The sequence below is a fragment of the Scyliorhinus torazame genome, chromosome 1 (assembly GCF_047496885.1).
Source record: "Scyliorhinus torazame isolate Kashiwa2021f chromosome 1, sScyTor2.1, whole genome shotgun sequence".
Taxonomy (NCBI): Eukaryota; Metazoa; Chordata; class Chondrichthyes; order Carcharhiniformes; family Scyliorhinidae; genus Scyliorhinus; species Scyliorhinus torazame.
The window spans coordinates 24,686,769-24,698,356 of NC_092707.1; positions in this window are offsets into that span (position 1 = coordinate 24,686,769).

Consider the following 11,588-nt stretch of genomic DNA (forward strand, 5'->3'; position numbering starts at 1 on the left):
TGCAGGAGCCAACACAAAAGAAGTTAACGGATACCTCAAGACCGCCCATCAATCAGGGAACCGCTCCAGTATTGGAGAAATCGAACCAAGCGATTGGAACAAAGTCCAATCACTTGGAACCAGGTACAGGGTCCGCCCTGAAAGGCGGGAAGCCCCTGGGGACTATAAAGTTAAGCCCCCAAGTTCGAATCGTTCTTCTTGACCGGGTCACTCAGCAACGCGAACCAACCCTTGACAGTGACCGGTGCAGCTGCCGCCGATATCCAGAAAGTCTTAAATCAATGCTCGCTACGAGATAGGCGCTCCTAGCAACCAGTCCATACCAACTTCGAATCCCGCAGACTCAGAACCCGAACGAAAGGCCATTTGTTCCCCTGACCTGGTGGGCCAGTCCGAAGCTAAGTATAGGCCTGTTAGTTGTAGAAGTAGCTTAGAAGTAGAATTTATGCATGAGTAGCGATTACTGTGTATAATAAATGTGCTTTGATTTGAATCTTACTGATTGGTGTATTGAGTTATTGATCATTACTTGAACTTGAACCTCGTGGCGGTATCATAAAGATACCTGGCGACTCGAGAGCAAAGGTTATAAAACAGAGCCAATTGAACCAACCAAAAGTTAGCAACAGACCGATCCAGGTCAAGGACAGGTAAGAGGCCAGCTGCGGCCAAGGTACTAAGGGGTTTTATGGACCAGATGGGGGGAGTGGATAGGTGGAGGTTTGCCAGGCCGGGGGCCAGAGTTCTCTTTTTTCTCCCATGTACATAAGGCCTATTCACGGATAGACTTTTTTGTGATGAGTAGGGCACTGATCCCAAGAGTGGAGGGAACAGAATATTCAGCCATAGAGATTTCGGACCACGCCCCGCACTGGGTGGAGTTGGGTTTGGGGAGGAGAGGGACCAGCGCCCACTGTGGCGCCTGGATGTGGGACTGTTGGCGGATGAGGAGGTTTGTGAGTGGGTCCAGGGGTGCATTCAGAGATAAATAGAGGCCAATGATAATGGGGAGGTGCAGCTGGGTGTTGTTTTGGAGGCTCTGAAGGCGGTGGTTAGGGGAGAGCTCATTTCAATTAAGGCTCACAGGGAGAAGAGAGAGAGGATGGCGAGGGAGAGGTTGGTGGGTGAGATAGTAAGGGTGGACAGGAGCTATGCAGAGGCCCCCGAAGAGGGGCTGCTGAGGGAGCGACGGAACCTCCAAACGGAATTTGATTTATTGACCACGGGGAAAGCAGAGGCTCAGTGGACGAAAATGCAGGGGGCAGTGTATGAGTATGGGGAGAAGGCGAGTCGGATGCTGGCGCATCAGCTACGTAAGAGGGAGGCAGCGAGGGAGATTGGAGGGATGGGGGGGGGAATACGGTGCGGTGTGCGGTTGAAATAAATGAGGTATTTAGGGATTTCTATGGGGACCTGTACAAGTCAGAGCCCCCGGAGGGGGAAGAGGGGATGTGGCGGTTCTTAGATCAAATGTGGTTCCCGAGGGTGGAGGAAGAGCAGGTGGCTGGCGTAGGGGCCCCGATGGGGCTGGAGGAGCTGGTTAAGGGATTGGGGCAAGGCCCCGGGACCAGATGGGTTCTCGGTTGAATCTTGTAGGAAGTATGTGGATCTGTTGGGCCCGTTGCTGGTGAGAACCTTCAATGAGGCGAGGGAGGAAGGAACTCTGCCCCCGACAATGTCTCGGGCGCTGATCTCACTGATTCTCAAGTGGGATAAGGACCCACTGCAGTGCGGTTCGTATAGGCCGATCTCGCTCCTTAATGTAGATGCCAAGTTGCTGGCGAAGGTCCTCGCTACGAGGATTGAGGATTGGCTCCTGAACGTGATTATGATGCCCTCGGTGGGAGGGGAAGCGGAGGTGGTGGCGGCTATGGACGCGGAGAAGGCCTTTGATCGGGTGGAGTGGGCGTACCTATGGGAAGTGCTTGGCAGGTTTGGGTTCGGGGAAGGGTTCATAGGGTGGGTCAGGTTGTTTTACAGGACCCCGGTGGCGAGCGTGTCGACGAACCGGCGGAGATCGGAATATTTCAGATTGTACCGGGGGACGAGACAGGGGTGTCCCCTTTGCTGTTCACGCTGGCAATTGAGCCGCTGGCCATGCCATTAAGGGAGTCTAGGAACTGGAGGGGGTTGGACTGTGGGGGGGGGGAGGAACACCAGGTGTCGTTGTATGCTGATTACCTGTTGTATATTGCAGATCCAGTGGAGGGGATGGTGGAGGTCATGCGGATCCTTAGGGAGTTTGGGGACTTCTCGGGCTACGAGCTCAAAGTGGGGAAGAGTGAGCTTTTTGTAGTGCATGGGGGGCCAGGAAAGGGGGCTAGAGGAGCTGCCATTGAAGAGGGTGGAGAGGAGATTTCGGTACCTGGGTATCCAGGTAGCTAGGAGCTGGGGGGGCCCTGCATAAGCTTAATTTGACACGGTTGGTGGACCAGATGGAGGAAGACTTTAGGAGATGGGATGTGTTGCCACTTTCCCCGGCGGGTAGGGTGCAGTCGGTCAAGGTGACGGTCCTCCCGAGGTTCTTGTTCGTGTTCCAGTGCCTGCCCATCCTAATCTCCAAGGCTTTTTTCAAGCAGGTAAGCAGGAGTATTATAGGGTTTGTATGGGCGAGCAAGACCCCGAGGGTGAAGTGGGTGTTTCTGGAGCACAGTCGGGACAGGGGCGGGCTGGCACTGCCGAATCTGTGTGGTTATTATTGGGCAGCTAATGTGGCAATGATCCGTAAATGTGTAATGGAGGGAGAGGGGGCGGCGTGGAAGAGGCTAGAGGCGGCGTCTTGTGTGGGTACTAGCTTGGAGGCGCTGGTGACGGCACCATTGCCGCTACCGCCAATGCGGTACACCACGACCCCAGTGGTGGCGGCGACATTGAAGATCTGGGGGCAGTGGAGGTGACATAGGGGTGAGGTGGGGGTCTCAATTTGGTCCCCGATACGGGATAATCATAGTTTTGTGCTGGGCAGGATGGATGGGGGGTTCCTAAGTTGGCATCGGGCAGGAATTAAAAGGATGGGGGATCCATTTATAAATGGGACTCTTGCTAGCCTGGGGGCGCTGGAGGAGAAATTTGGGTTGCCTCCCGGAAACGCTTTTAGATATATGCAAGTGAGGGCGTTTGTGAGACGGCAGATGAGGGAATTTCCGGTACTTCCAGCACGAAGGATTCAGGACAGGGTGATTTCGGGTGTATGGGTTGGAGAAGGCAAGGTCTCGGCGATTTATCAGGAGCTGCAGGAAGCGGAGGAGGCCTCGGTGGAGGAGTTAAAGGGCAAGTGGGAGGAGGAGCTCGGGGAGGAGCTGGATGAGGGTCTGTGGGCTGATGCCCTGGGCAGGGTCAATTCCTCCTCCTCATGCGCCAGGCTCAGTCTCATACAGTTCAAAGTAGTACATAGGGCGCATATGACAGGGGCGAGGATGAGTAGGTTTTTTGGGGTGTAGGACAGATGTGTGAGATGCTCAGGGAGCCCAGCGAATCACGCCCATATGTTCTGCATGTGCCCAGCGCTGGAGGGGTTCTGGAGGGGCTTTGCAAGGGCTATGTCCAAAGTTGTGAACATCCGGGTCAAGCCGAGCTGGGAGATAGCACTATTTGGGGTATCGGACGAGCCGGGAGTGCAGGAGCTGAAAGAGGCCGGAGTTCTGGCCTTTGCATCCCTGGTAGCCCGGTGGAGGATCCTACTAATGTGGAGAGATGCAAAGCCCCCGAGCGTGGAAGCTTGGATCAATGACATGGGAGGGTTCATTAAGTTGGAGAGGATAAAGTTTGCCTTGCGAGGGTCTGTGCAGGTGTTCTCCAGGAGGTGGCAACCGTTCCTAGACTTTCTCGCGGAACGCGAGGTGGAGGTCGAAACAGCAGCAACCCGGGGGGGGGGGGGGGGGTTTATGTTATTGTTAAAAGGGGGCGTTTTCCCCACTTTTGTATTAATTGGTTAAATGGGGTTAATGTATCCTTGTTTGATTTCCGATGTACAATTTTGTTTTTCTTTCTTTCTTTCTGGAGTGTTTGGTTGAAAATTGTTGAAAGTTTTCGATAAACATATATTTTAAAAAAAAATAAAATAATCTGGTTCCTGTCCTGGCTGGGAACTACATAAATGCCGTCTTTCAAAATCACACTGTCTGTCATGTGTGGTTATTGAGTTCTTAAACTTATCGTACGGGGCTGGGAAGGTTCCTTTTAAAACTTCCCTGAGCTTTTCATCTTCCTTTTGGGCTTTCGCTAGATCCTGAATGTTGGTCTGTGAGACTTGAACTGCGTGTATTGGGGTGCTCTCGCGGGGGGGGGGGGGGGTTCCAAAGGTAACCATGTCTGTAACCTGCCTTCGCTAGGGTGTCTGCTTTAACGTTACCAGGGAGGGAAGAACGGTGATGACTGCGAACCTTAATGATACCATATTTCCTATCTTTAGCTGTCTCTAAGATATGCCGGAGTAATGGGGCTGAGGGTAGGGGCTTTCCGTCTGTGGAAACAAATCCTCTAGTTTCCCACAGGGGTAGGAATTCCATTAAACTATTACAGACATATAAACTGTCCGAATATATGTCCGCTGGAGTCGGAAACGAGTCGGGGTGGTCTACAATATACGCTATGGCTGCCAGTTCTGCTGCCTGCGAGCCTAGATGTCCTGGCAACTTTAATGAAATCTCTTCAAGGGCGCGCGGGTCCTCGACAGAAATGCCGCATCCGGTGATTCTCTTTCCATTCAAAATGGTGGAGGAGCCATCCACATAAATTTTCAGGGGTGCGCTCGTGTCTGTGGGCTGGGGTCTCTGGGGCGTGTTACCTGCTTTCCTGGGAGCTGACTGTAGCCACCTGGGTTGGCCACTTCCCGACTTTAAAATGGAGATCCGCAAAGAATGCAGGGAAATTCAGTCAACGCAGGAAAAACAAGAAGGTGCAAAGTTTCCTGTAATCAGAACTTGCAGGAACCCAGACAGCACTGAAACTAACAACCAGGAACAATTGGAAACAGTTAAGGTAAACAAGGCCAAGCCAGACTCCTCGGCGCCAGCATGAGCCAAGACAAAGGAAGGCCAACGGACACTTAGGAACCGCCCAGCGATCAGGGAACAGCTCCAGTATTGGAGAAATCGATCCAAGTGATCAGAACTTAGTCCAATCACTTGGAACCAGGTATGGGGTCCGCCCAAAAGGGTGCGAAGCCCCTGGGGACTATAAAATAGTCCCCCCAACTTCAACTCGTCCTTCTTGGCAGGGTCTCTCAGCAGCTCGAAACAACCCTTGATCATGACCTGCCTAGTAGCTGCACCAACCAAGTAAGTCTCCAGTCAACGCACGCTACGAGATAGGCGCTCCTAGCTACCAGTCCATACCAGCTTTGAAGCCTGCAGACTCAGAATCGAACGAAAGGCCATTTGTTCCCCTGACCTGGTAGGCCAGTTCCAAAGCTGAGTATAGGCCTTCTTAGTGTTAGATAATCTAGTAAGTAGAGTTTTATGCATGAGTAGTGATTGACTGTGTATAATAAATGTGTTTTGATTTGAAACTTACTAACTGGTGTATTGAGTTATTGATCAGTACTTGAACGTGAACCTCGTGGTGTTATCATAAAGATACCTGGCGACTCGAGAGCAACAGTTATAGAAACAGAGCAAATTAAGTAAAGACACAACGAGCAACATTTAAGAGCCAACCAAAAGTTAGCAACATGACTTAGGTATAAATGGGCCTGAATTATGGTTTGTGGTGATGATCTCACACTCATGTGGGGTGCCTGCATATTGCAAATTGTCGGCTAGGAAAGTGTGCGTCTTGGTTCTTTTAACTGTAATGTCCCGTCCCTGTAAAAGAAGGGCCCAACGGGCTGCGCGGATTTGGCTGACTGTGCCATCTTTAAGTCGACTGTCTAATAATAGCTGTGTTGGGATGTGTTCAGTGTGAATGGTGATGGGGCTGAGTCCTGTAATGTAGGCGAAGTACTGTACTGCCCAAAAAACTACAAGCAGGTGCCTTTCGCAGGCAGAACATCCTTGCTCGACAGCATCTAACACGCGTGAGGCGTATGCCACGGGGCCTAATCGGTCATGGCGTTCCTGGAGCACGGCCGAAAGGGTTCGTCGGTGCTTGCTACTTCAATTGCGTATGGGGAAAGTGGATCTGGGACCTGTAATGCTGAGGGCTCTCTTTAAAGCATGCACGGCATCAGTATGCTGTGGAAGCCATTCCTAAGGTGCCTGTTTCTTGAGAAGGTCGGATAGGGGCGCTGCCTTTGTGGTGAAACCGTCGATATGGTTTCTGCAGTAGCCAACCAGTCCTAGAAATGACCAGCGGGCTGTTACATTACGGGGAAGGGGCAATTTGATGATCGAGTCAATTCTCTTTTGCTCAATCTCGCGTTTACTATGGGTGATTATTGTACCCAAGTAAATCACCTTTTCCTGCAAAATCTGGGCCTTCTTGGGGTTGACTTTAAATCCAATCTGTTTTAGGAGTCCTAGGAGGTCAGCGAGAAGCAAAATGTGCTCTCCCTTTGTGTCTGTCTGTAGTAGCAAGTCATCTACATACTGGACCAGACAATTGGGTCGGGAAAATTTTGCCAGTTCATTTGCCAACTGTCAGTGGAAAATGGAGGGGGAGTTGTGGAAGACTTGTGGAAGGCACGCCCACGTATATTGTTGTCCCTGGAACGTAAAGGCGAATTTGTATTGGCACGCTTTATCCAATGGAATGGACCAAAAGCCGTTGCTAATGTCCAAAACCGACAAAATGTTTGACTGGAGTCCCTGGGCGCGATTCTCCGCTCCCGCGCCGGTTTGGAGAATCGCCTGGCGTGCCATTTTTCCCCGCGACGCCGGTCCGACGCCCTCCCGCGATGCACCCAAGCGGCGGGAATGGCCCCATCGAGTTCTGCTCGGCGCAGGCTGGAGAATCGCCCGGGACACCCAAAATGGCGATTCTCCGCTACACCCGCTATTCTCCGGCCCGGATGGGCCGAGCGGCCTGCCCAAAGCGACGGCTTCCCGCCGGCGCCATCCACACCTGGTCGCTGCCGGCAGGAACAGCACGGAAACGTTGGGGGGGGGGGGGGGGTCAGCCTGTGGGCGGGCGAGGAGGGTTCTTTCACCGGGGTTGCACTCAAAAGGGGTCTGGCCCGTGATCGGTGCCCACCGATCGGCGGGCCAGCCTCTCTGAAGGAGGACCTCCTTTCCCCCACCGCCCCGCAAGATCCATCCGACATCTTCTTGCGGGGCGGCCTCGAGGAGGACGGCAACCACGCATGCGCGGGTGACACCAGTTAGGCGGCAGATGACGCGGCGCCGCTTTTATGCGGTGCCAATGCCCGGCGTGCACCGACGACGCTGCTTTAGCGACACGGCGACACGTTCCCCCCCCCCCCCCCAAGTTTCTCGCGGCCCCGATCCTAGCCCATTTTCGGGCCCTGAATCGGTCGAGATCGGGGCCGTTTCGCGCTGTCATGAACCTCGACGGCGTTCACGACGGCGTGGGCACTTCGGCGCGGGAGCGGAGAATCGCGCCCCCTGTTTGAGCATGGTCTCAGGACTCGTGGCTACGGTGAAGGCTGCTACTGGGGTTACGTTGTTGAGTTCCCAGTGGTCAGTGGCCATGATCCATCGGGTTTCCTGACGGGCCAAATTGGTGCGTTATTTGTGGAGGCTATTGATCGGAGTACGCCTTGATCAAGCAGGCTCTCTATTACTTAGGAGATCTCTCCCTCTGCTTCTTGGGGAAAACCGTACTGCTTTTGGGGTCTGGGGTCGGAATCTGTAACGTTCACTAAGCCAGCTATCTTGCGACAGTCGTGCTTGTGCTGTGCAAATTCTGCTGTGTTGCTGCAAGACTTCCCTAACCTGCTCGAGGGTCGAACCAGAAGTCTCCTACTACGCTGATTCTGTTTGTATACTCTCCAACTGTGAGTGGGGTGGGGGCTCATGCTGCCTTTGCCATTCTCCATACATATTCATTTACTGGATCAAATGAGTGGTTGGGGGAGCTCATAAAGTCGATTCCTAGGATGTGTACAACTGCCTGGGGTAGATCGACCAAAACCACGGGTTATTTAATCGTAATGTTCCCTATTTGTATCGCTACAGGGGCTGTGATGTGTCCTTGTTGTAAATGACCTGTAAAGCCGCTGAGTGTGATGGTGTCTGGTGTGGGCCACGTGTCTTGTTGAAACATCGTGGAGGAATTGAGCGTGGTGCGGAACCCTCCTGTGTCCCAAAGAAATTCTCCGGGGTGTCCCCGGACTTTGCCTGATGCTACCGGTTGTTGTTGAAAACTCACCACTATTCTTAGAAGTCCCCCTATACCAAAAAGGGCTGGCGTTCTAAATGTTAAACAGGGATTCACACTCCCTGACTCCGATGCAGGCTTCAGTGAGTGCTATTCAGGTCAAACTATGTTTTCAAGTTATCCCCCGGTATAATCCATACCTTCACCGAAGATTTCATCGACTTACCACTTAGTAGCATCAATCCTGGGTCCCGCATTGCTAAGTAAGTAAAGTAGACTTTGGAATAACCACTGTTTCAGGTTAAATTGTTATTTTATTATTATATTTTTTCTTTTAAAAGCTGCAATTACTTTCTTTATAGAAAGGAAAAAGATCTTGCTTCTGGTTGGTTAAAGGGACCTTCAGGCCCAACTTGACAATCAATCTTCTTTTTAAAATCTGGTCTTCTTTAGATGTATTCGCTGGTGAGCTCGGTTGCTGTGTCCTGTCTTTCCCATGTACAGAGCTGTGAGAGCTGGCTATCTCTGAGCTGACTGAGCTTACGTTGGCCTCCTCTCTAAATTCTAGTCTTCTTTAGATGTATTAGCTATTTTAGCTCGGCTGCTTTGCCCTGTCGCTTTCCCATGGCCGAGCTGACTGTAATCTGACTCTGAGCTGCTTGTTCCTTCTCTGCTTCTCCGCCTCAGTTCTGGTTCTGGTAGTTCTTGCTCTGGCCTATAGGTTTATATTCAGTTCTGGTAGTTCCTGCTCTGGTCTGTAGGTTTATATTCTCTTTCAAACAGATATTAAGTTTTTATGACTTTATTGTAAAGTAACACTTTTCACATTGATTGTAAAAAAAAAAAAGTATCTTTGATCTAAACATTCTAATCCAACTAAGTATTCATTTTGACATAACCTCATCTCATAGGTCTGATTACATTGTGTCCTTTGTGATGTTCAAAATGCTTTGACTTCATGAGGTGTTACTTTTAATTCCTGTGATTTCTAGTTTTATTTTCCAATTGTGTCCTCAGCTCATAATTTTGACTTTGATTTTGGCTTTGAATTGTGTTTCCCGCAGAATGATAGTCTCCGGTTTTCTTTAATTTACCTGGTAAATTTTCACACCTAGAATTATCACCAAATTCAACTGAACCTCATCCTTTCCTTTCCAGCTCCTTACTAAGTTAGTTACTTTCAATGAAGGTGTGAGCCATTGTTTTTGGCTTCATTCAAAATCTTGTTTGTCTTGTTTGCTAAGCCTGCTTGACCAAGGCTATCTGCATTTTGCAATCCTTCTCTTTGCAGCTGCTGTTAACCCTTTGTGGGATCTTTCCCTGTATCCTCTCATGTTTCTCTCAGACCAGATATTGCCAGACTTCCATGTTTCAAATGCCACATCTTTCCATATTTTCAATAACACGGTCTACCGGACTTGTCCCAAAGGGTATCGCAGACCCAAGTAGGGGAGCCCGAACACCGTCAAGTCAGTGCCGTTCATGTCTGCGTTCTCTGAACGGGCGCTAACACTACGGATTGGCTGTGCCCTATTCTTATTTAGGGTGCCTGTCTGTTGGTTTCTCTGCTGCTTTTGGGGCACGTTGCACTCTCGTGCATAGTGTCCTAATTGTCCACAATTGTAGCATTCATAAGAACATAAGAACTAGAAGCAGGAGTAGGCCATCTGGCCCCTCGAGCCTGCTCCACCATTCAATGAGATCATGGCTGATCTTTTGTGGACTCAGCTCCACTTTCCGGCCCGAACACCATAACCCTTAATCCCTTTATTCTTCAAAAAACTATCTATCTTTATCTTAAAAACATTTAATGTAGGAGCCTCTACTGCTTCACTGGGCAAGGAATTCCATAGATTCACAACCCTTTGGCTGAAGAAGTTCCTCCTAAACTCAGTCCTAAATCTACTTCCCCTTATTTTGAGGCTATGCCCCCTAGTTCTGCTTTCACCCACCAGTGGAAACAACCTGCCCGCATCTATCCTATCTATTCCCTTCATAATTTTATATGTTTCTATAAGATCCCCCCTCATCCTTCTAAATTCCAACGAGTACAGCCCCAGTCTACTCAACCTCTCCTCGTAAACCAACCCCTTCAGCTCTGGGATTAGCCTAGTGAATCTCCTCTGCACACCCTCCAGTGCCAGTACGTCCTTTCTCAAGTAAGGAGACCAAAACTGAACACAATACTCCAGGTGTGGCCTCACTAACATCTTATACAATTGCAGCATAACCTCCCTACATCTTATACAATTGCAGCATAACCTCCCTAGTCTTAAACTCCATCCCTCTAGCAATGAAGGACAAAATTCCATTTGCCTTCTTAATCACCTGTTACACCTGTAAACCAACTTTTTGCGACTCATGCACTAGCACACCCAGGTCTCTCTGCACAGCAGCATGTTTTAATATTTTATCATTTAAATAATAATCCCTTTTGCTGTTATTCCTACCAAAATGGATAACCTCACATTTGTCAACATTGTATTCCATCTGCCAGACCCTAGCCCATTCACTTAGCCTATCCAAATCCCTCTGCAGGCTTCCAGTATCTCTGCACTTTTTGCTTTACCACTCATCTTCGTGTCGTCTGCCAACTTGGACACATTGCACTTGGTCCCCAACTCCAAATCATCTATGTAAATTGTGAACAGTTGTGGGCCCAACACTGATCCCTGAGGGACACCACTAGCTACTGATTGCCAACCAGAGAAACACCCATTAATCCCCACTCTTTGCTTTCTATTAATTAACCAATCCTCTATCCATGCTACTACTTTCCCCTTAATGCCATGAATCTTTATCTTATGCAGCAACCTTGTGTGGCACCTTGTCAAAGGCTTTCTCGAAATCCAGATATACCACATCCATTTAGGCTGCGATGGGCTGTTCCTGCCCTCATTTTCCCATGCGGGGTTCTGGTGCATCCTAACTGGTTGCATGTCTGCCTGCTCTTCCTCTGGTTTTGCAAATGCGGTTTTGCCTTGGACAGATTGTTCCCAAGTGCGGGACAATCTTTTCAAAACCCATTTCTCGTTGTGGGCCTAGTCTGGGGGGGTCATAATTTGCGCAAGCTCTCTGTCGCATGAGAGACTAGGATTAGTCCATTTGGCCATATTATCCACGGACAAATGGGCGTGGGCTAACTCTCCAAATACTGCTGTGAAATGTATCCACAAGCGCCCAGCAAACGCTGTGTGGTGCTCGGTCTTCATTTGCCTACACTTGTTCAGGCCTTCTACGGGGTCTCCTCTGTTATAGCCGATCGCATCCAGGATCGCTGTGTGCATTTCTTGGAGTGTGCCTCCTCCTACATTCTGTGGGTCGGGAAGGGCTGCCACGACTGAAGGGTCGAGTCTTAAAACTGTGAGCTT